The sequence below is a fragment of the Akebia trifoliata genome, chromosome 7, assembly GCF_017979445.1.
Source record: "Akebia trifoliata isolate Shusen 1 chromosome 7, ASM1797944v1, whole genome shotgun sequence".
NCBI classification, from domain to species: domain Eukaryota; kingdom Viridiplantae; phylum Streptophyta; class Magnoliopsida; order Ranunculales; family Lardizabalaceae; genus Akebia; species Akebia trifoliata.
This window is the reverse complement of record NC_141381.1, coordinates 29,363,743-29,390,195: the sequence shown is the minus strand read 5'-3', so window position 1 is coordinate 29,390,195 and position 26,453 is coordinate 29,363,743. Positions and strand designations below refer to the sequence as shown.

Genomic DNA, 26,453 nt, shown 5'->3' with positions numbered 1-26,453 from the left:
ATCCTGCAATCACCAAACACAATAGCACACATTGTCCAAACTGTAAACATATACAGCCAATAATTACAAAAACCAAAATACTAATATTTCTTCTGTTTCTACTGACCTGCATATCACCAACCAACAAAACTGGTTTTAGAGAATCATACATTCCAAAGTAGAGCCCACGGTACACAATAGAAATTATCAGCACTTTCTATACACAGGTCTGACACATTTGTTCTCTGCCCAAGCCAGTCTTGCTATATCTTTCACCATGGTTGTTCTATAATAAATAGGCTCTTCACATGCTAATGCCCTTAGCCCACACCCATGTGTGGTCCTACATTGCTCTCTTAGGCATTTTGCAGCCCTTTGGATTCAATAAGTATTAACTTAGATTTATTTACATTTTCTTCCATTAGTTTTGATATTATTGGCAAAGAAAACAAATGTTTCTAGAAAGTCAGTTCTGACCCCACCAAGGAGAGGTATATATATATTGGATGGTTCCTTGTTGCTTCCCAAACTTCATAAAGAATTGTGATAAATTGACTTGAAAAAAACTACTCGAATTTCACACGCTGATTGTCTACTAAATCAGAGATTTTTTCTGGTGTGTCTCAAGAAAAAAAAAGATGAATGGTTCTGTGTACATGCCACATCAGCAAGTTAATTTTGAGTGGCTTTTTTTCGAGTCAGTTTATCACGACTAATTCAAACAAGCAACATTACAATCAAGATAACTTGCTAACCTAGCAAATTTACAAGCCTTTCTAAAACTTGATTAAGATCAGATGAATCACAATCAGAAAACAGACAATGAACAGTTAAAAAAATAAAATAAAATCATTCATGTAAGTGAAATGGTAGCGATCCATTTGTTTCTATATGGTGCCTAAGTAAAAGCTTACAGGAGGGAGGACAAGCTTTGCTTCCAGATGTAGGATCTGCAGCTAGTACGCTGAGGAGTGAAACCACAAAAGATGATTCCAAGAGGCCATACCTGAAGGGCACGCACATACAGACCAGCTTTTTCACTAAGTTGTGCAACAAATAATTACCTTTGTTTAAGAGATATGTGAACTAAAGAGAATTACAAGAACTCTGTCAACAAATAATTACCTTTGTTTGAAGAAATGCATGTTCTGGTAAATTTGGTTTCAGGACATCCAACAGAAAGACTGTTGCCTCACGAATCAGGTTTCTCTGGAATAGAAAACAAGAAAAACAAAACAATCCTAAGTGCTATGTTATTCAAATATTGGAGCAGCTTGAATACATTTTTCAGATGGTTAAACAAATATGGGAGCACTCTGTTGTCAACCTAATATTATAAAACCAACATAAGAAACTACATACGAGAGATGTACCTGAAGGAAGAGATCTGTGATTGTGTTGTAATCAACTGGACATCATCAGAGCAAAATTGACAGCTCCCTGTCATCCAGAAGAAGTTGCAAGTCATCCACAAACCACAATCAGAAAATGAGTTTTGGCAAAACATAAGCCACAAATAATGAAGAATACAGGAAAAGGCTCATCTTTTTTTAGTATATGTCGCTTAGGTGGGATACGATGTGTTTATTCAGGGACTGAGCTGTTTTGCTTCTTGTGTTTGGTACTATTACATTCAATGTTTACAAACACTGAGGTGTGAGGCAAGGCACTCGGCTGATTAGTGCCTTGAGGCATAAGCACCTATTAGTTGGGGTACTACTTCGTTCAGTTTGGGGCCAAATTAAAACTGAACCAACATAGGTCGATAAATAAGAACCAGAACCAATTACTAATTTAGTAAAAATGAAATTCAATGCACGAAACGATCCATATTCAATTCTTTTCATATCTTGGTAAATATCTTACTCTATTAAAAACTGTACATAAAAGAGGTTCAAGAATCCAAATTTAAGAAAGAGCAACATTGAACCTCATCCATGATGAGTGATTTTATACTTTAAGCAACATTGAACCTCATCAGTTTCAACTATTGCTTCAAGCTTTACGAATTTGCACATTGTTTTACCATCACTATCTTTACTAGTGATACCCCATTTAAGAAAGAAAAAAAACCCCATTCAATTCGACTGCCATTTGTAGCATGTGAAGGCATTTTATTCCTTAATATGAAATTGATAGTAACACTTCTTGAACATATAATGCCAGTTTATCTCTAGAATTGAAACTGATAGTGATATCGTGTAGAAATTCAGCCAATACAAGAAACAAAATAGAAGGTAACTGGCCATAAAGATTATTGTGGTAGTAAGAGATGGGTCGTTCAAGAACCACTTGAAGATCCTTGTGAGAGGAAAGAGAGAATGGTGATTAGCATTGAAAAAACAAAGAGACACTCAAAAAAAGCTACAACTTAATCAGTTAGTTTCAAAGAAAACATACCCGGGAAAATAGGTCCTCCCTCATCCAGGGAACCAAATACTTCCATGGCCAGATATCCAACGTACTTACTCCATTACTCTTTGGGCGTATCCTTCCAGTCATTTGTGTTGCTGAAGTTAAGCTTGGATGCACTAGAAATCTAGCTGCAACCTCCACTGAAAATTCGTAAGTGCTAAAGACACGATCAACTGGGCTTCTAAGTATGGTTACCACTGAAGTTCTCTCTTTTGGTAGCCTGGACATCATGCTATAGTCGTCATGAGTAACCATCAATCTGCAATTTGGTTTTCTACATACAAAACCAGAAAAACTATTTACAGCTCTTTATAAAAGCCAAATTAATTAAAGATCTATGGTTGAAGCAAAGCTTGACAGTGAAGGTAAAACAATGTGCAAATTCGGAAATATTATTTGCATTGGCACAGTCAATCAGAGACCTTACCATACCATGTCCTACTTATTTAGAGCAAAAACACAGTCAGCAAAGCAAATGCAGATCGACGACTAGTTCAATAAAACAGCAGAACAACGATGTTTGATCAAGTAACTCATAACATCACTGATCCTACTCATTTAGCATGGTCGAAAAAGAAAAATATCATTATAGAACAAACCCAAACAATCCTAACAGAAGAAACATAGTGAATGACAAATGCAAGAAGTTAATAAAGCACAAAAAATATTTTAAGTACTACATAAGAGAAACACCTTCTTATGTTGCTTCTTGTGCATGGCAGTCCAGGTAAGTTTTGATGGCTTCAGTCGGTTGTGGAAGTATCTCCTGCATTTTGAATTAGCGAACAAGAAGACCTAAGGTGATAAATCAGGTGAGATTTCATCAATTTTAAAGGTAAGGTCAATAAGCTGAAATAGTGAAAAATAGAGATTAACATTGAATTGAAAAAAAAGAAAAAAACAAGAACCATTACCAAAGCTTACCTGAGAATCAGCTCGAACGAATCTAATACCCCTACCAGGGAATATCTTGGCACCACTAAAGTGGCAAAGTTCAGTCCTGAAACACTGACACATCATTAAAGCTGCTGCTTTGTTTCAGGTGAATCTTAATCGCTTTTCGAACTTGACACATCTCCATGTCTATACTACTTATATGCCTTGCATGCTGGATATTGTCAATTGGATGTATCGGCCGATAACATATCAGTTTTTTAATTAGCCAAAACGTTCAATCGATATGATATTTTAAACCATGGTTTTGTTTCTATGTTAGAATTTATATTTGGTACATGTTCTTATTTTTATCCATCTGCCTTCAGAGAAGAGATATTTATGGAGCGTGGGAGCAGTATCTTGGGTTGGAGAGAGATTAATGATCAGCAAGTTTTAGTGAAATATGACATTCCTTTGATCCCCATAAATAAGAAGATTCAGTGTTAAAGAAAATTCTGGCACATTTTTTTAAACATAATATGTTAAAAGCAATTACATTGCATATTCCAACTGTCAATAGCATCTATTTAAACATGTATTCATGCACAATTATTATCTAAGAAATAAAAAAATGATAACAATAACAAGAGAGTATCTTCGGATTTGAGGTATAAGTGATTAAAAGAATGCATTCCCATGTCATAGCTTGGTCTCCCATCGAGTGGAAAAGTCTGTATGGGATCCAGTTATTGAGAGATCTGAAAGGAGACTAGCATAATGAAAGAAAAGGCAATTGCTACTAATTCAAGATGTGTGTTAAAACTAGTGAAAAAATAAATTAGCAAAAACAAAGACTTTCCTATAACTTTTATGGGAATTCTTTTTAACTAATCAATAATTTTTGTAGAACATGTACATACTGTGAACCAAAGTACATACTGTGAACCAAATTAAGAAAACCAAATGATAAAATTAGTTTGTAGGGAGAAAAGGAAATAAAAAGAATAAAGCTTCCATAGATATCGTTATTCAACAACATAATTTAGACTTGATCAATAAGAATTGGATAAAAGAGACCAAAGTGATTAGTAATACAAGATCACAATGTAATATTTTATCACATTTCAGCTTTCAACACAGCAGCATTAGCATATTATTGATTATGCACTGGTGGAGCATAGTAAAGAACACTAAGAGGACTTTGGGGCAGTAGCGAAGATTATAGAGGAAGTGGTCGCTATTAGTAGTAGTGGCAAAACAGAAGGTTATGGCAGCAAGAGTAGTGGTGCCTATCCAGCCAAACCATCTAACCCAACCAAACCTAACAAGAATTGGTTAAATATACCTCCCTTGCCCAATGAATCAGCATCTTCATTGACACCTCTGTAAATGTTCCTTGCAAACCTTCTAAATTTTAGAACACCCTATACTTTTTTACTCATTAGAAAACAAACTGGCTATAAAAATGTCAGATTAATAAACATGGGGCAGTTACATAACTCTGCCTTTGTAAGCATTAACCTTGCTTTACTTGTTCTTTCACTTTGGAAACATTGAATGCAAAATCATTCTGATTATAAGAAAAATATATGAAATGTTCATGAACAAGGATCAAAAGCAAGATAAATCGAGAAAATCTCCATACTAAAAAGGGGGTAAAGCTCTTAATGCCAAAAGTTTTTTTTTTTTTTTTTTTAAGATATCAAATATTTCTTTTTAATAGCCTATGTAATTTTTGTTTTTAATCTACACATGGTGGTAGCATACATTATAATAAGCTGATGATATGAATTAAGAGAATCAAGCAAACTCTTCAATTGAACCGGATGTGACCCAAAGCGATAGTGTCTAGGCTATGAGAGTTCGTTTGGAATTGGATTAGATCCCTTATACCAACAAGTGGATCTAAATCCAATCTAGTAACACTTGTATTGGATTCATCTTACATCAAATCAGATTCAATAAACAATATGTATGAAATATAGATATACATCATATATCTAAATAAAATATATAACATCATTAATCTACATTTTAATTCACCCGTTAATGGATCAGAAAATGATTGGTTCATATCAAATCCAAGCAGCTACATGATTGGGTCACAAATTGACACTCATTTGCATTTAAAATAAGGCCTAAAAATGTACAAAGGAAACGAAAAGCCTTAGCAAAGAAATAAAATTGGTCACTACGAACGAACAACTAAACTCACAATCCTAAGAAATATTGACTCTTTAATTTGGGTTTCCTTAACTCATCATGCACTGATAGTATGTAAGAAAATGCCTAGGAGCAGAGTTCTAGGTTGAGATCATGAGAAAAAGAGATCTATATGGAGATGTAAAATATCTAGAATAAGCGTATAAACGACTGAAAAAAATAGAAAAATAGTCATAAGGGAGCATTCATAGAGACAAGTTATAAAGTAAAATATAACACAAGTTATAGTTACCTCTCCAAAAGCCTTGCACTATCAATAGTTAACAACAGAAATTCTAGCTCCAACAGTCCTACACATACACAAAAACATACATTTGCAAATTAATGCAAAATCCAATAATGTCAGTTAATAAAAAGGAAATAATGCAAATGGATATTAGTACCTACAAATGGGTTAAGCTTGGCGAAATTATAGAAAATGTCCGCAGAAAACCCAAAAAGAACTTGGGAAGCTCTCTCAAAGCTGGTTATTACAAACAGAACACACCTTACATATATAGCTCTCTCAATGTGGATGATAAGAGTATATTAAGTATGGAAGTCATGTGGAAAACAAAATAATAATAATCAAAGTTTTTTTACATATGGAATTCATCATAGAACTCACAATATAGAATGTGGGCAAAACAAGCAGGAAATAGTTAAGAACATGAAAATAATTAACACCATAAGCAATGATTTATAACTCTAGCTAGGATAGGAATGCACTAAGGGTCCCCTGTATGGAAACTCCAAAAAATGAAGAAAATAAATCAAGAGTAATATTGTATGTTACATTTTCATCAATAAAATCAATCTTAGGAACCCAATATCATCCAAGTAGAGATGGATCTAATCCATTATATGCATCAATTAAATAGAAAATAAAGTGGTTTGAATCTGAATCATTAGTATCTAGTCCTTCAAAATAATAGATGTGACTGCATAGGATCATACATAAGGATACATGAAGAACAATACCAAAATATATAAACCAGAAAAGATCTTTCAATCTTAAGAGGCATTCCCTTCACACAGTTTTATAATGCCACTTTCTAACTTTTAGTAATCACAATTATTTATAAGGGAAGAAAAAGACCAAACCAAAAGCATTAAGGAAAACTATATGGAACCAAGACTAACAAGTTAAGACTCAAATGAGTCCTTATCCCACGTCAAACAATGAGCAGATTTTCCTTCCAGCTAACTAACTCTTGAAGCTTTGGTGCAAAAGGTCACCTTGTCCTACTATGACATAATGACGTAGCTCACATAAAACTGTTGAGAAATCCAAAATGATTCCTCATCTCATAGTAGGTGATGGTGTCGCACCAAATAAACTTTTAAAGAGGCATGGGATGACAAACATAGATCTAATGAACACAATCATTTCTTGGTTTAGGGTCACCTGCTCCGTTGATCCATCATCTGGATACACATTATATAAGACCTAATGAACACGATCACATCTACAACAATATATGGAGATATTCTATTCTATATGAATCAAAACACCAAAAAACTTAAATCCTCAACAGAAAACTTTTTAAAATAAATCAATGGATCACAGATTTTACACCCAAAGTACTGGAAGAACAATCAAACAAAGAAGAATTATAACAAACATGTTAGAATGATTATAACAAAGATATACATCAAATTGCAAGTAGAGAACACAGATTAACTAAATCACAAGTACTCAAAAAGGTCCAAACACTACTAATCAGAGAGATCCAAAAAGAAATCAAAATCAAACAATAGAAAAAAAAACTACGAATCAGAGAGATCCAAAAAGAAATCGACTCAAACAATACAAGTTATTGCATTAATTTGTTATTGCATTGCATCTATTGATAATACAAGTTTGCTAAAGATGTTTTCCTCTGCTGAAATGTATTACTCTCTTTTCAAAACATTTTTCCATTCCACTATCTATACATTTGAGTTGTTCTTCTATTTATGTTTATCTATACATTTGAAACCCTAAATTAATTATGGAAAATCTAAGATTCAATAAAAAAACTTTAACATACCTGAAGATTCGATCACAAACGAAGCAAAGGGAGGCAGATCGAACAAAGCCCTAAAACTTTCGATCAAACGCCGATCGATTCTGCCCTAAAACTTGTAAATCGAATCTGATTGCGTCTTTAAAATCACAGATTCTTTGAGTGAGAGATCGAGCGAAGATCTTTCGATCAAACTCCGATCGATTTGTTTCTAAAAAAAAAATTCCGATCGATTTGTTTCTAGAAAAAAAAAATAGCGAGAGCGAGAAGAACGAAGGAATCGAGAGAGAGCGAGAAGAGCGACGGTGTAGAAAGATAAGATCAGTCGAGTGAGAGTGAGAGTGAGAGTGAGAGTGTGTGAATGAGAGGAGAGAAGAACTTCGACAGTGGCGAAGACGAGTTCTGTAAACGAAGGTTCTGAAATTTTTTTATTTTTTTGGGTGGTTATTGGCACCCCAACTTTTACTTATTTCCATTAGTGCGTTGAGACGACGGTTTAACGACTGCTTCAAACTGTCGTAATTAATGACTGCCTTTAGCAGTCGTTTTTAGCGCAGTTGTGGTGTCGCCAAAACCGCAATATGACGTAGTGACTACTGCCCCCAAAATTATGTTTTTTCACCATTGATTGCCCCCACTATTTTTTTTCACTCTTGGTTGCCCCCATGTAGGCAAAATCGCGACTCTGTCCCTGTTGATGAAATCAATTTGCGTGATTAATGCTTTCGATGCATCGCACTTGATATTGACTGACAATCATGTTCGACAAAATCATTATCAAAGATTTCGGCTGACACCAATAACCCAAGATCTCCATTATTGTTGCTTCAGAGCTACTTTCCACACAGTATTCTCAAATGCATTCATAGACTCTTCATTCAACTTTTGAAATGTACGTTCCCTTTCTTTGTTTTTGAGTTTCTCCAAAGATAATCTGTATTACTCTTTCCACGTGTTATTATCTTATTGGTTTGCTGGCGACTGGTTGAACCAAACTTCTCTCCATTTATATCGGCGAAACAAATTTTGATGTCACATTATAAAATATTTTGTTGGAATATTTTTATGGTTTATATATGACATCTATATTTTTAGGTTGGAAAATGAGTTATTTACGATTCCGACTAACTATTCATTTTAATTACTAAAATGTGAATGATCACGTTTTTATTATAAAAAAAATCAGAACAGTAACGAATTCTGTGGTTTCAAAGTGCCTATTTCGCAAGTTTAAAGTGACTATTGACCATTTCCAATTAGTTAGTTTAAAAACCTCCAAATTCGTTCTGTTCACATTTTGGTAGTTAAAATGCATAGTGAGCCGTAATAGTAAATTCTTCAAAAGTTGATCACTTTTTCGTAAATATCCATTATTTTTTGTATTTATAGATCCACTAACATATATTACTTTCAATCATCAATGAGTTAATGAGGTTAAAAGGGAATCATTTTCTTGAATTCGCACAATTATTTCATTTTCGGATTTTGTTAATGTGTGTCTTATGGGCATACATATGCATAAAATACACCTTGGAAGTAAGCATGTGAGGGTATTTTTGATTAAAAAAAAAATAATTAGGAAAATAAAGTTTTGAGATGCATTTAATGCATCTTAACGTGTGGGCCAGCACATGTTAATAAAATCCATCATTTTCTCAAACAATTGGTGTTATTGGGAACATGAATTCATGCAACTACAATCACTTTATGCAACTCTCTCTCTCTCTCTTATTTGCTTTAGCATTATATGCAGTTGATAGTGGTAGGGTGAACTAATAAGAAATCATATCGGAGTCTCGATCATTTCATTAGATCTATGGGCTTTTTCGTGGTTCAATAAATGTTTTGTTGAAATTTCAGGCCTTGTTTTTAGGTCCTAATCCAATGTGATGTACAAATAGGATTTGAAACTGTGGAGCTCAAGGTATCACAAATGGTCTCAAATCTGAATTGATAACTATATATGATTTTAGAGAAGGTAATCAAATGGCAGACTCATTGGTCAATTTTGTTGTAAAGTTCAAAACATGTAATGTTATATGGGACAGAAATCTTTTGTGGCAATGGTGTTCATGGTAGTTATGTGGGAGATCTCATAGATCTCCCCAATTTTTTATTTACTCATAATTAAAGTTGTTGGGGTTGAATATATTCTCTACATTTATTTTAATGTACCATACATCCTAACTCAGCCAAAAAGAATACGGTTCAAGTTGCAAGGCATAGGAATACATTTATTGGTCCGAAATTGTCATTGAGCCAACACCTGGGGGTTCAAACAATGCAATATTTCTTAACTTTAAAGTTGACTTTGACTTTTAAGCTGTTCAGTCTATTTTTTATTAGTGCACTGATACCTTACTGCTTTATGAGAGTTCTAGCATCACAAAAACACATAGACTAATGGTGAAATGACCTCATGATTGTACCTCACATCTTACTTGAGGTGAAAGTGTATAGGTACTATAAATGCTTTTCAATCTTGATAAAAGGTAATAATGCTTCCTACACATTTTTCACGTCAAGATGTGCCATGTGAGGTAAAATGTTAAAGTCACTCCAGCATGACTTTAATTTATTGAAAATATAAGAGGACAAAACCCACACTTCGTATAATTTAGAAGAGTTGTGCTGCAGTAACATTGAAATGTACATCGATTCTCACATTGTTAATGTGGAGTAGGGGTGTAATTTGGTTCGGTTTGAGGTCAAATTGAAATTAAATCGACAAAGGTCGGCTCCACTAAATAAGAACTAAAACCGAACCAAACCAACCAAAATCGAATTAAAGTCAATTTGATTTGGTTCAGTTCTACGAATTACCAATATTCTATAAATTGTAAGTAATATTTTTTAATGGAAAAACAAACATAAAATTTCATACAAAGTCATTAATTTACTCATAAAAGATCATTAATCTATGTCCTAACTCCTAAAATAATTCATAATAATTATTATATACATATACATTTATTTATTGCATAGGGGTTCGATTTTCGATTTGGCTCGGTTCTATACAAGCTTGATCCGAAAATCAAAAAAATTGATCGATTCTCCATTTGTGTAACCTAGTACCAAACTGCAGCTTATTCCAAACCAAACCAAACCACCCTAAAGTTATCGGTTTGAACCCGGACCAAGTTGCACCCCTAATGTGGAGGTGCACACTTAACCATAGATGCTTTTCGCTCGTATCTCAATGAAAAGTATCTATGGTTTAGTACATACATCCATGTCAATGATGTGAGAATCGATGTACATTTTAATGTTACTTAAGCATTTTTCCAGTTTATAATTGTGTTATGTCACTTGATGACGTTTAGAGAGAGTTGGTATGGAGACAAGACAGATAAGATGAGAAGAGATTTCCTTGGGATCAGTACATATCATTTAACGATCAATTTCATTGGAATATATCTAGATACACTATGTGAAATTAGAAAAATTCAGTGGGTCAAGGCCCACAAATTTTAGAAATTAAATTTTGACAGTCCATGGTCGTTAAAATTTATTATATACCCCATATTTTACAACTTAGAACTGTTGAATTTCTCCCATCTTCAATTAATTTGGCGGTTTCGACCAATAAAAGAAAAGGTTTCAACAATGAAAAGTCTGATGGTCTTGGGACATCGAAGATGAGTGTTTTTTTTTTTTTTTTTTTTCACGTTGTGATATATTCTCCAAAACCCTTCATTTAAGGATATTATTTTCTTTAATGTTGGGTACGTGGTGCATCTGATGAAGATGCATGTTTTCAATGGACCAAATCAGCTATTGATCAAACTGAACCGGTGATCTGGTCGGGTATGATAGGATTTTACTTCCTGGTCATCATGATTTACTTCCTCTCCACCCCTTCTAAGATGTCACATGGAATCCATTCCATCAATGGAAACATAGGACAAAATGAAAAATCAGAGCTGTTCGGTAAGCATTGTCCATTTTTAGGGTTTTTGACCTTTTAAGTTAAGTAACGGTGAGATTTAAGATTTTTTTGACATTTAAACTTTATTCCTGGAATGATTTTTTGATTTTTCAAATTGACCTAGAACTCTTGTAATCTTTTTATTTTTATTTTTTTTTCTCTTCCACTAACTTCACATTCCCCCCCCCCCCCCCCCCACCCCCCCCCCCCCCCCCCACTTTTGGAGTTTTCAACTGATTTGCATTTTCTTTTCATGACAATCACTATTCGTTCCGTGAAATATTCTTGTGAAAAATAAATTTCAAGTGTAAAAATGAAATATTTGTTTGAAAATATTCTAATAAATGGTAAATCTTGATTGAATTGTTCTATTCTTTGGGAATATTCAAGAACAATGATCAAATTTGTAAAATAATAAAAATGACACATTAGTTGTAGGAAAGGTAATTACACATAATATTATTCCTTAATTATAAATGAAATAAAATTAATTGCATGCTTAGCCAAAAATATATCAGCACCCTCATTTAGCAATAGATAAGAAATTTATTCATACATTATTAAAAAATAGAAATATAGACTTGCATTACATATATAAATCTAGTACTCAATATTTGTTTATTATGATGTGCATATTAATATGAAATTATGTAGAATATGGTTTAAAATTACCTTGTAGTGATTTCGGTATGGTCCGAATTTATATCCAATATCGAATTTATATCCATTTGGATAGATATAATTTTCTAATCACTTCTATTAATTTTGCAAGAGTTCATTGGATATTAAAATAGACTAATGCTAATATGACTCCCCCACGTGGCAAACTCAATCAATTCCCCTGACTGGGCTGTGCCAGAACCATAGATTTCCTTTATCGAGATATACAACTGCACAGATTTATGAGGATATGCGGTTGTGTATCCTAAGGTATAAAGCAAATAGTTCTGACACACCCCACCTCAGGAGAGTCGATTTAGTATGCCCCGTGGAGGAGTCATATTATCACGACTCTTGAATTTTTATAATAACTATAAAAAAACTAATCATTACCCTTAAGTTAATTATATTAATTTTTAGGATGACGCAATGTTTCTATTCCCAACCTGATCGAAATAGACATGGGAAAAAGAGAAGGAAGAGGGCAAGGGCCCATTAATTGGTGCCCTAAATTTCCTTAGAAAAACCAGTAATTGGTGGATCATGATCCAGTCCCAATAACTGCGTAGTTATTTAAGTGTATCTTTTTGCTTTAAATATTATTAATACTCATGGCCAACCAAGTAGTCTTTTTTTTCTTCCTCCTTGCAAAGTTCAGTAAACCAATTTCTCCAAGCTTTCACGTACACTTGAAAGCTCCACCCCAATTCGAGAACTTACTTCCTACAAAACATCAAATTGAACCAATCTTTGTTAGTTTAAGCTTGAATTTATTAGTACTCTTAAACAAACAAACATAGTAGTGATGATAGCATATGGAGTCTATACTAATGTGAGTGATAGAATCTCCAACAACATCGACACAATCATAGTAGCATCACCAATAAAATAAGTGCCACTTCGATAATCACTTTTATAACAAATGTTTTATTCGCACTAGAGAATACATAAATTTTGCATTGACAATGAAACAATTGCTCCATAGTAATAAGTGATAAAAATAATTAGTGAAGATTGTCAAAATAAAGCTGATTGACAATTTATTTATGTTAACCGAGGAATCTAAGTCTCTTAGGGAAACCGACTAATCTTTGGGGCACCTACAATCCCCTCCCCCTCACTGACTAGGTAATTTCTACGATAAATCGCTAAGGGAGATTCAAACCCAAGAGCTCGAATTCCGCATGATCTTGGCCATCTCACCAAGCTTTAGAGTAAGTTACAAATTCAACACTACGATCGAGAGAAAATAAGGTTATAACTCCCCAAATTAAAAAGTACCTTTCAACAGTATTTATGTCCTTTTAAAAGAGGGGAATAACACCCTTTTTTTTTTTTAAATGGTTGGGGCCTATAGAACGTATCAACGCATGTTATGTTCAATTGGGCCCACTAATCTGACAGGGGTTTGAAGGACTGGGCAAAGTCCAAATATAAGGCCGGTCCCCTGTCTAGAGGGATACTAAGTTACATATATAGCACCCTAAGTTTTACCACACACTTTAACAAACGCGTTTTGTCTTACATGGGTTAGAAGTTTCGGAATGAGCTTGTTTTTGGTGAGGATGATCTCTATGGTGAGGAGATCATCCTCACCAAAAATCACCTCATTCCAAAACTTCTAACCCCATCAAAATTGATTTACAAAAAATGGACGGTCCACGATTTTTCAACGTGTAAACATGGGGCTAAACATTTCGGAATGGGCTGATTTTTGGGGAGGATGATCTTCTAATCATGAGATCATTCCTCTGTCTTGTTGCTTACTTGGCATCCTTCTAGTAGTATGGACTGTGCAGCTCACACCTTCTATTATTTGTTTCTTTGTTTTTTTTTTTTTTTTTAATTCTTTTCTCTTTTCTGAATTAAGGCGTTGGTTGCGCCCTTTCACTTCAACATTTAACTTTAAGACGCCCAATCTTCCCATCTTTGACTATATGGGAATGAGATTGGTACTTTGTCATCCCAAATATCTAGTAATTTGTATTGGGTCGGGATGGGGGTAACTCATGAAGAATGACTCTTGGAAATTTTAAAAAAAAAAAAAAAAAAAAAGCCAAATTTCATTCGTAGGATTTATCTTTAGATGGTTGGCATCACTTGTTTTGTCATGAGTCATTGAAATCGACTCATTAGCGATCGTATGCACCTAGGGTGGAGGATAGAAACCCTCCTCCCATAGAGAGTGGATCCTCTGTAGTGGTTTTTCCTTTTCGTTCCGTAGTTATTTAGGAGGATTAAGATTTCACCATGTCAAAAAGACGTTAAATTATACCATTTAAATTTGGGAACTCATTGACCGTCCATTTTAAAATCATTGATAATGTAAGGAATTAAAACTTAAAATATCTCCTTTTTGAAATTTCCTTGAATTATGACTTATGTGACGTGCATTGAGGTGTGGGTCCACCCTAGGTGCATATCATCTGGACTCTTAATAATTAGTCAAACTCAAGAGATATCAACACTCGCACTCATTAACCAATAAGAGTTTGAAAGTGTCACCTTGCTAGGCAGTTAAGTTATATATGTGCTTGTCATCTTTATTATATATATTATAAATCTATAGCCAACTCATTTTAAGGTTTCTATGAGAGATTTAACTTACGGGTAGTAAGTTCGATTGAAAGGTTTTAACTCTACTTTTCACAAAAATTGTAGGGTATCACCACATGCCCTTTGAGATGAGAGTAGTCCATGTTACCACACATCTTGATCTTATGGAAAATTTTCAATGCATCCTCTTCAAAACCACTGCAGAGGATCCACTCCCAATGGGAGGAGGGTTTCAATCCTCCACCCTAAGTGCATATGATCCGAACTCGGTTACTAATAAGTCAATTTCAATGACTCATAAAAAATAAAAATTCTTCATCATTCAAATTTTAACCTGGCTCGCTGGCTGGCTAACATGTACTCTGATGTACCAAATGTTATGTTTGGCTACAAAGTTCTCCCGACACTGGATTTCTTTTTGGGTGTTACCATTCTTAGGGCTTATATTGGAGTTCAATCGTACATAATATATATTTTCAACGAAAAAGAACAAAAAGAAAAAAAGAAAAAAAGAAAAAAATATAGCTTCTTTACAAAAGGACAAGGGTGTTTCGACATAATATGGGTTGGTCTTGATAGATTTTTTGCTCACAGAAAAGAAAATCTGGAATTCACAAAATCGAAGATGACCAATGGCAATAATGGTAATTTTGTTATTTGGAGATGTCCTTGATACATGTGGGTTCATGTCATTGGTCGATCTAGGATTTAAATCTTTTTGATCGGTGCGGATAGGATTTAAGTTGGGGTTGATTGTAGGTGTAAAAATTGAAGCTATCCTAAGAATTGTTTCCAACACAAAATCCACTCTGATCCAATAATTTTGGATCTGGATTAAGGATTTGGGATCTGATTTAATTTATGGGAAGGGTTCCGGGTCAGGCTTGTCCAGATTTAATAGAGAGCCCAAATCCAATAGAATGTAAGATATATGTATTTTGGTCATGAAGTACATTTATGTTCTGCATAGCCAATCTGGATCTGGATCCACTCTGATTGTTATCGGAATTGGATCTTAATATTGAGATCTTTTAAAAATTGCTATTAGAAGGTTTGATCCGATGCTTATTTTCAAACTCATAATGTGGGACAAGAGTTTTTTTTTATGCTTAACCATTTTCCATATGATTTTGAGCATCCAATTGGATCTGACATTAGATCATACAAACCCGTCCAGAGTCCAAACTTTGCCCTTAGTGGTGAACATATCATCCAAGATATGGGGTTGTGGATGGGCTAGGCTGGGTTGGGCTTAGCCCTGGACGTGGAAGGTAGAGTCCGTTGGGTGGCCCAGCCCAGTGACACTGATTTTAAATATTTATGGTTGAAATTTTGATTTAGTAATTTAAGTTTTTGAAAAAATAAAAAATAAAAATTAATTATATTTATTTATTTATTTATTTTTATTAGAAGTGTATCTGGGCCAGCTTGCGCACCAACTATTCCCTCCTCCCCGAATAAGACTTGCAAAAAAAGATTTTAATCCTGCGGTCCATAGTAACCACTGAGGTCCATAGTAACCACTGAAATTAGTAGTGGGTGGGAATCGAACTTGAGATCACAGGGAGAGCACACCCCTTGATCCCGAAGTGCTATCACTCGGCCACCTATCTGGTGCTTAACGAAATTTAACCGTTAATATGATAATCAATGTGAGCCCACCAATCCTTTTTAAGATTTGAAATCTGAAAAAATAAAAATGTGGATGAGAGAGAAAAAAGGATAAAAATAAATAATTCCAAGCGTGAAACAAGGTCAATAATTCCAATTGCCGCAAATTCTGTGACTTCTAGTCAACTATTGGCAATGACTAGTAAAAGAAACATGCGATGGAAATGTGGGTATTCGATCATCATTGTCATCTAAGAAGTGGGTCCACTAATTAAAGTGTCTAAGATTGATTTCAACTTTTGAAGTACCAATCGTAACAGTGTTTTTTTTATGGGTAGACCTTTAAACCCAAGTATTATGCACAGAAATTCCCCTAAAGTTGAAATAACTCTCCCCAAGCTTTGCTTTTTAAAGTTAATTACAGAATTCAAGTGAAGAACCCGTTGTAACAGACAAAATGAACTTTCGAGGGTCCATTGTAGAGTGAAAGTTAGTTTCAATAGCTTTCACTTTTATGTTATCAACTCCAGTGATCCAGAGCTTTCAAATCTTGTTAATTGTTTATCTAAATCATCTCATGCACTTTTATACAATTGAATGGCTCCATGGGTTCCAAATGGATCATAGTTTGCTTTAGCATTATATATGGGTGATGGTGGTAGGGTGGACTAATAAGAAACCATATTGGAGTCTCGATCATTTCATTAGATTTATGGACTTTTTCGTGATTCAATAAATGTTTTATTGAAATCTCAGGCCTTGTTTTTTAGGTGCAAGGCTCATACCCAAATCATAATCTGTTGTAGTATGTGGTTCATATTGAGTGGAACACGTATATAGAGAAAGCAGGTTGATGCCGAGTGAAGTAAAGTGGATGATGTGACCCTAATTTGACACATAGTGAAAATTCAACCTTCGCTCATGTGGATGTAGGCACACCACCGAACCACTTTAAATTTGTGTGGTTTATTTATTTATTTATTTTTCTTTTTTCGGTACTATTCATCATAATTGCCGCATGTAACACAACATAATCCAATGTGATGTTCAAATAGGATTCAAAACTGTGGAGCTCAAGGTACTACAAATGGTCTCAAATCTGAATTGATAACTATATATGATTTTAGAGAAGGTAATCAAATGGCAGACACATTGGTCAATTTTGTTGTAAAGTTCAAAACATATAATGTTATATGGGACAGAAATCTTTTGTGGCAATGGTGTTCATAGTAGTTAGGTGTTAAGGTTATCTCTTTGAATATATTTACTCTACATTTATTTTAATGTACCATACATCCTAACTCAGCAAAAAAAGAATGTTGTTCAAGTTACACACTACGTGAAAATACACAAAATTCGACGGCCCAAAACCGTCGAATTCTGTAACTATTCGTCGGCCCCGACCGTCGAATTGATTTGTCGAATTTGGCCTTGTCGAAAAAAAATTCGACGGTTAAGAGCCATAGAAAATTTTATAAATTCGACGGCCTAAAACCGTCGAATTTTATAAATTAGACAGCCCAAAACCGTCGAATTTTATAAATTAGACGGCCCAAAACCGTCGAATACTATATTTACAACTTAATTTAAAGACTAATGAAAACTCTTTTTTATGCATTTGTCTTCAACCCATACCTGTGAAAAAAAATCACACATTCATATCTATATCGACATTCACATCCCATCCACACCAATTTGTATTCAACATTCAATTCATAGTATCAAAGAATAATAAGATTTAAAAAAAATATTACTTATATAAGTCAAAATTTTAATCTTAGATATTGTAAGAATTCCTGAGATCATGTTCACATACATCAATGTAATAAAGTCTAAAACCTAAAACAAGGTTTTACCATCCACTCTTGATGGCATGGACCTAAAACCACCAAGTTCAATCATGTACAATGAGTGTTTTCTCCGTTGAAAGTGCCTCAATATCAGCAGCAGCATAGGAAATCCCACATCCAAATCTTGGGGAAAAAAACTGGAGGCTCGTCACCTATCATGTAGAGCAATGGTGCGAATTCTGGCGAAGGAAGCAACAGCAGTGACAATCCCTACGGATCTACAAGAGCATTAGAAGTACCAATCTCCAATCATCTATCAACAATGTACCCCCTCAAATCCAAGGTGACAACAATGGCTAAGAGAATTCTCAAAGCCAACTCTCCATGAGATCCGAAAAAAGATTGCAATCCTTTTCAACTTGAGCATATTCAGAAGTCAGTCCAAATGGTGTAGCATATCTGCACATGATGAAGTTGAACAATAAGAGTGCCAAAAAGAAAGGAAACATTTGAATTGGAGTTTTAAAAACTAAACATTTTATAAAAAACTTCAGCAGGGTCACTTACTCAAGTTTTCAAATATAGGGATTGACATGAGATGAGTAGTCCCGAATACCTGCACCTTCCCATCCCATCCACTCCTCCCATAAGTCCCAATCAGGATCACACATGCCCCTCATTGACTCATTATCTTCACCATAATCATACTCGTAACTGTTGATTTGATCGTACAAGCTCACATCGTTAGATTCTCCCCTCAAATTGTTCATCACAACCTGTAGTGCACAACAGAAACATCACCAATCCGAAAGAAAAACAGTATATAACTGTTTTCAAAGAAAAACAGTAAAAAACCATTTCACATTCCTTCAACATTTGAATCCAAATTATATATGACTGCCAAGAAGGTCCAACAAGTAGAAGTACATAAAGGGAGTAAGTCAAGACCAATTAAGACAGTTAGTCACTGTTGAACAGCTTTGATGATTCATGATAACTAGATGGATTGCACAGTTCTTATGCCAACAATGCAAAAAATAAAATTTTGACCCTGAAAACTGTTGATGGTAGGAATAGGATTAGGCACCCTTGACATGCATAGCAGGTTGTTGGGTATTACATCTTGGCATCTATGTTCACTTTCCTCACAAGGTAGCTGTGATGCAGTTTTCTAGGGAAGAGGGAAACACTTGACGATTGAAGATGAGAGTGTTTTGGTCCTTATTAATCTCTTGTGTGAGACTTTAATAAAAAAAATTAAAAAAATATGTCATCTCATCTGTTTTAGAACACATGGAGGAATTTTCACTAAATATACTAACTTGAAATTTCGAAGGATGTTTTACACGGTCAAGCATTTTGCAGCAATGTTTCCTTAATATTCATAATAAAATATAAAAAAATGGTCATATATCCTACATTCCATAATAATCTTATATTACAAAAATTATTCTTTGATATATGGTCACATTTTCTATTTACTATTCCTACATTCAATTCAAGGGCATAATGATAAAAATTGTCTGCATTTTCGTTAAAGAATAATTACAAAATCAGGTATATAACCATTTTTGTACCTATCGTTCAACGAATGTGGATGTGGCTTTGCTCATAACTAATAAAGGAGCAACCAAAGAAACCTCTTGATAAGCGATCACCACGACAAGCACACTAAACTCAAACAACTTCTGTTTACTAGAAAAAAGAACAGGCAAATCGGTTACAGAGAATAGAACAGAAATTAAAAGCTAAACAACAACAATTGGTCACATTACTACTACTACTCCTCCTACATCCAATGTACAAACACCCTCAAAGAAAACATCAATCCTACTTGCAACTCAACTAACAACAAACACTACCCTTGTAAGTGATAAGTAACATATGTTGAAGTACTTCATTACTATCATCAGAATATCAGAGTATGCATTCATCCATGAACTTCAAATAATAAGACAAGTAGAAAGCAAAACAAAACATACTAATTCGTCTCCAACAGCAGGCTCGACTCTTCGTCCACCACAGCAATCGTCTCCAACAGCTCTGCCAGTAGTGATGGGCAGCTTTCTTTCAAGTACCCAAATCCTTCTGATGGTAAATAGGCATTATATAACCATGGAAATATCTGCACATGATGTAGTTGAACAATAAGAGTGCCAAAAAGAAAGGAAACATTTGAATTGGTCTATTAGGTTAGAAAGTTTTCTGGTTCTGTTTCAAAATTTTCATCACCGGATCAATCTTGCCAAATTTGATTCTTAAGCTTTAGAGTGATATTTTGTTTTTGAAGAAGAAGAATAAAGCCTCTTTCTTCACCAGTTTTCACATACCCTCTAAGTGTCGAATCCTTGTCTGTATCTCCCGACAGCATTGCTGATTTTGAATTACTTTGCCAATGTGATCTTGTGGCTCATTCCAGCCATCTGCCATCTCAGCAATTCTGCCAGTATTGTCACTTATAGGGCCATAGGCATCAATTGCAAGCCTGCCCCATAGGGGCATGGGTCCCAACAATGGTAGATGATCTTCTTAGCCAATTGACAAGCGACATCGGGGATAATAAAAGTAACTCTGAAGAGAATGACCACCTGTAAGCATTGCTGGTGTAATACTCAGTAGTGTATCCAATAACAAGACCGGCCCACAATCCAATTGAAACACACAAAAAGAGGTACCTGAGTTTACAACAAAGGAGATAAAATTTTAGTATTACACAACATAAATGTCCTATACTGTCTAAATGACTGAAACCCAAGAAGATTACCAGTTTTTAACTTCCTTCTCAGTTTTTAACTTCCTTCTCAGTTCCAAAGTTGAAGAGAGTAAATTGGGATGGCAAAAAGTGTGGTAATTAGACAAACCAGAATTCCCACTGAGCTTATAATTAGAGGATAACACATTGCAACGTAGTCATGGTTGATGCCAATGGATGATATAAATGCCACAAACAGTGAGGTGCAAGATGATTATATAATGACTAATTCATTAGTTTCAAAAGCAATGTATTAACCACCAACAAAGCAACTAATTCCCCACTTTTAAAAGTGGTGAATTCTCCATTGAATATATCTTTATGAAACACCTAAAATGCATATGCATTTGTGTTTGGATTGAAAGTCACACTCAAATGGAGGAACCAAATTTTTGGGATGAGCTTTAATGATAATGATAAGAACAGGAGTTTTGTTTCAACTATATTGCTAGAGAGGCATAACGCCTCTCCCTCCTTTGGAGTATGAGGTTGATGTGACCCAAGATCTTAGCCTCCATAAATTGGTAAGAATCTAGTTCACTTTTAATCTCCTCTTTCATGTGTACCCTAACCCTGCTTGCAACATCAAAAGCTCCTAAGGCTGAGATCTAATACATCCATCACCCTCTCAAATCCTCTTCAAGCAGTCTCATATAGACAGCCACCTAGTTTCCTTATTTATTATCCCTTCAAAACAGCCCATCTCATCACACATTCATCCATTCAGAGTATTGTGACCTGACCCCAACCAAAACCTATTCATACACAATTTCTACCATACTAAACAATACCTTTAATGATAAAAAGAACCTCTAGGAAATCCTGTCACATTCAGCAACTCTAACAGCACCTCAGATTTTATTTTAAGGAATTGTGTATGTCAAATATGTTTTCCTTTCAACTATATATATGATTATGTTAGTATAACTCCTTCACATGATATGTGTATCCACATATATGAATGAATTGCAACCCTTTTAAAACACATAATATCATGCAAAAACAACATGATAAAAACATTCAATATGAGGCCGAAGACTGAAGTGCCCATCAATTTTTAAAATGTGAGAGAAACACTTAATTCCTGTTAGCAAATGAGATTTGATGCATTTTACTAAGGTGTACATTGATACACCATGAATTTTCAATCTCATCAACATCCAATCCAATGGTCTGAACCTTGGGATGACTGTCTCACAGTGTCTAACTGCAACACTACTACTGCCCAGCCCTGTATGTGTATGAAAAAAAATTTTTTTTTTTGGTTTTTTAATTTTTAATTTGTAATTGTAAGGAATGTCTTAAAACTATTTTGAGAAAGAAACATATGGTAAAAATAAGAAAACCCCAAAATGAAACTGATAGAGAAAATATAATTTTTATTTAAATAAGGACAAATGGTCAAAGTGAAGAGACAGACTGTATATTCTAAAGATGTATATGATGAAGCAGTAGAGTGTATTATTTGTTGCATTTGAATATGTATGTAGTAGGTGACTTATTATTATCAACATAAAAGTAGGGAATCCAAAGGATTAGAAAATGTTAAAAACAAGAACCTAAAAAACCCATCTAGCCAGCTAGGTGAAGTTCTCATGTCAATTGACAAGAATATTAATCAAAACCAATTTGGTTAAATTTTTTCACTCCTTGTGACAGCTTCTAACTTCTCCTCCAAGCCTTTCATCACTCCTTATAAATACTACATTATCATGCAAACCTAAACCATAACCACAACCACTACAACCTTCTCTTCCTTTCTACTCTTTTGGGAGAGAAAATTAGGTCAGACACATTGGCTAGTATCCAAATTTTCCGGTGGTGAGATCATCGTCCATGAAAAGTCCTTGTGGCGACCCTATGAGGGGTCATCTTTGGCCTCATATTCTAGTGGCATTGGTGGTAATCCTCATTTCTAACAATGTTGGGGGAAAATATCTAATATGATAATATGAAAAGCAATATGATATATTCAGTGACTTTTCTTGTGTGAATCAGAAGAAAAAAAAAAGTAAAAAATATTGGAGATTGATAGACAAATTAAGTTTTGACATGGAATGTTATCAAACCTCATTCGAAAAATTTGTCACTCAATCAGTTGAAAACATAAAGACATTCTTGGATAAACATCAACAGCCAGATCTACGTAAATAATTCAAAATCCCAAAGAAGACCCGTTAATTTCAGTATTTGAATAACCAATTCTCATATTTTAGATCTGCAAATTCACAGTTTCTTAAACAGATCAAAATTAAATCTCAAAGAACCAAATGAATAAAAGAATACTTACTGGAAGAGAAGATCAAGGATTTGAGCTCAGTTCTTCGATTTGAGCTTCAGTTCTTGGAAGGCGCAGATGACGACGAGATCCAGAGGATTTGAGCTTCAGTTCTTCGATTTGAACTTAAATCGAAGAAGACGATCAGTAATTTTCTGTATCAATCAATCGAATAGGTGAGAGAGAGATCCAATACAGAGAGATGAGAGATCGAGAGATCAAGAGACATACAGATCTAGAGATCGAGAGAGTTACAGAGAGAGGAGAGATCAGAGATCGAGAGACTTACAGAGATCGAGAGATCAAGATAGAGAGAGGGAGACGAGAGACTTACAGAGATCGAGACAGAGAGAGGGAGACGAGAGATTTACAGAGATCGCGAGATCGAGATAGAGAGAGGGAGACGATGAGAAACTCGAATGAGAGAGGGAGACGATGAGAAACTTACAGAGTTCGTTAATTAAGAGATAGAGAGAGGGAGACGATGAGAGACTTACAGAGTTCGTTAATTAAGACGATGGGTCGTTAAAACGAGGGAAAAGAATTCGGTGGGCTAAGCCTGTCGAATTATTTAATGGGCCTAATCGTGGGCTGTGGATTGACGAAATATAAACGAGGGATTTGGGCCGCCGAATTTAGCCCTACAGTAATGCCGAAATTTTACTGTTTTGACGCAGTGACAAGGCATAGGAAATACACTTGTTTGAAGTGTTTCAAACATTGTATTTTAGGATTCAACTCATAATAACACAAGTCAATTGGTATGGCTCTATAAGTTTTCATTTTTAGGAATAATTTGAAGGGATGGTGGGATTGCCATTAGTTATATCATTAAATTTTGAAAACTATTTCTAAATTCAACCGATAGTTTATACAATATTTTGGCAAAAAGTAAATATTCACCTAATTAGTAATAAAATTTCAAGTGTAAAAAAGAAATATTTAGTTTCAGTGGAAATATTTTGATAGATATTAATTAAATTTCGACTGCAATGTTCTTCTATGAAGAGTAGTTTGGAACAAATGATAAAATTTATAAAAATAACAAACTATACTTGTTGGAAAGGTAATTAATTACACATAATAACATCCATTAGTCTAACCAAAATTTTGCATTCATACTGGTTTGATATCCTTTCAGGGTTGGGAACACGCCAATGGATCAATAGTGAATTTGGTTTATTGGTGTGCAATAAGATCTTGAATTTCTCCTAGATCTTGTTTGGAAGATAATTATATCCAAGTTTCTGTTTTAGAACCTATTAGAATTTTAAAAAAAAATTGTAGATATACACAACACACACACAGTTGTTTGAACCATGCAAAAACATCTTCGGAAGAGAGAATTTCTCTAGTTAAAGTGAGTTAGTGAGTTAAACATGGTTGGTCCCACTTGGTTTCGTTTTCTATATTCCACAATGAGAAAAGAACCTGAGCTGTAGCCGAAATTTTGAGGCTGCCGCTAGGCCTACGTAGTATGCTGTCTCTCTTCTCGCCAGTCCTCGCCAGTCTCTCTCCTAATAAAAGTTGACTCAATGGCAATTTCAAACTGATATCATCCAGATTGAACAATAATTCCTCACTTATCTAGTGCATGTGATTTGTGGACCATGGTTTTTAAACTTAGTATCTAGTCTCGTCTCGTTCAGCTCTGATATTGAATTGACTCGGATGATACGTCTCCTCTTGTTCGAATTGTCTCGTTCAACATTGAGATAATGATTTTTAATCATTTAAAAATTCAAAAATAATTCTTATTAAAAATTGAATTTAAAATAATATAAAATAAAAAAAAAATCGATTTGAAGGATACAAAAATAGAGGATTGAGACTTTAACTTGTTTGTCTCAATTAACTCGGACGAAAATTTTAAAATCTCGTCCGATACATCTAATTTAACTCGTGAGTTAATCATTTTCTACACAATCTCATTTGTATCACCCAAGATATTTGAAAATATCGTCAGAGACAATTCGCTTATCTCACGATACGCGGTCATCACAAAAGTTGGTCTAGTTCAACTCCAACACCGAGTTAACTCGAGTGATACATCTCGGTCTTAGACAAGTTTAAAAATCATGGTGCGGAACACAAAGCCTATAGCTGTCAAATTAATATGACATGTCCCGTTCAGAAGCAGTTCAATTCTCAACGCTCCCGCTTGTGAAGCACGTAAATATAATACACCTCATGTTTTATGACATGTCCCTAGAAAACTTTATTAATATTTGAGACACCTCCCTATTTTCAAAGTAATGACATTGACCTTTGACCTTTTCTTATAAACTAATTAAAAGTGTTTTCATCACATCTTCATCATCATCATCATCTTCACCAAAACCATCCATGTTGTTATCATAATAGTTTTAGAGCTAATTAAATCGATTGGACTCAATTTTTGGGTGAGTTAGTTATTAATTAGGATTAGGGGTGTACATTTGGGTTTACCCCAATCGAACCGAAAGTTTTGGATTTGATTTTGGTCCGGATTTTCATACAAAACCTCAAAATGAAACCGGACCTAACCCAAAAACTTTGGATCAAGATTCAGTTCCATTGAAATATATTTTAAAAATCTCTAAAATATTATTTAATTATTTAATATTATTTTTCTGATTGTTGACGATTTGTTATCATAAAATAGTTATTTTGTTGTTGCCAATCATATAAAATATAAAGATAGAAACATTTTTTTTTAAATTTGTTAATTGTATATTTCTATAAAATAATAGTACTAATAATCTAACTAGAAACTCTTCGATCAATACTTGGCTGGCGCGTTTACGGACACAAAACCAGACATTTCAACCGAGTATTGATCGAGTGAAGACTTTCTAGTTAAAAAATTATATTCAAAGCATAAAATATAAAGATAGAATGTTTGTTTTTCTATTTGGTAATTATTTATTACAATAAAGTAGTTACTTTGTCTTTAATTGTATAAATCATATGTATAAAGAAAAATGGTTATTGTGGTGTTGCCTAGGGTGTAACTTGGGCCACTTCAAACCGCAAATCGAGCCAAACCGATAGCTTGGGTTGGTTTGATTCAATTTGGAATAAGATGCGATTTGGTTATGGGTTAAGAAAATGGAGAACCAATCAATATGATTCATTTCTTGGTTCAAGTCTTATATAGAACCGAACCAAACCGACCTCTATATAATAATAAATAAATATATTGATTTAATATGAATTTACTTTAGGAGTTAGGACATAAATTAATGAATTTTTTTAAGGATAGATCAAAGAACATTTTTTATGAAGAGATTAATGACTCGTTATATGAATTGTGAAATTTCATTTTTATTATTTATTTATTTTCATTAAAATTATATTACTTCCAAGAAATTGTATAGGATTTGCAACCCATGGAACCGAGGTTTGGTTCTAAGAG

General features: G+C 34.2%; 2 long non-coding RNA genes across 10 annotated transcripts; both read right to left on the bottom strand.

The window, feature by feature from the left end:
- LOC147398873 (uncharacterized) lies at positions 1-6,237 on the bottom strand. Of its 3 annotated transcripts, none has more exons than XR_015180069.1 (6): positions 5,877-6,237; positions 5,726-5,783; positions 2,380-2,668; positions 1,353-1,419; positions 1,105-1,188; positions 1-985 (listed from the first exon to the last, which is right to left on the bottom strand). It is a non-coding gene; the product is annotated as an uncharacterized LOC147398873 (long non-coding RNA). The 3 variants fall into 3 exon arrangements; XR_015180070.1 differs by having other exon boundaries at positions 5,881-6,237; XR_015180068.1 differs by lacking the exons at positions 5,726-5,783; positions 5,877-6,237 and adding exons at positions 3,088-3,189; positions 3,319-4,879.
- An 11,759-nt stretch (positions 6,238-17,996) lies between these two features.
- LOC147398872 (uncharacterized) lies at positions 17,997-23,730 on the bottom strand. Of its 7 annotated transcripts, none has more exons than XR_015180061.1 (6): positions 23,069-23,730; positions 20,357-20,701; positions 20,009-20,151; positions 19,604-19,721; positions 18,594-18,802; positions 17,997-18,485 (listed from the first exon to the last, which is right to left on the bottom strand). It is a non-coding gene; the product is annotated as an uncharacterized LOC147398872 (long non-coding RNA). The 7 variants fall into 7 exon arrangements; XR_015180063.1 differs by having other exon boundaries at positions 19,604-19,714; XR_015180062.1 differs by lacking the exon at positions 19,604-19,721 and having other exon boundaries at positions 18,001-18,485; positions 23,069-23,211; positions 23,346-23,730.
- Positions 23,731-26,453: the final 2,723 nt, after the last annotated feature.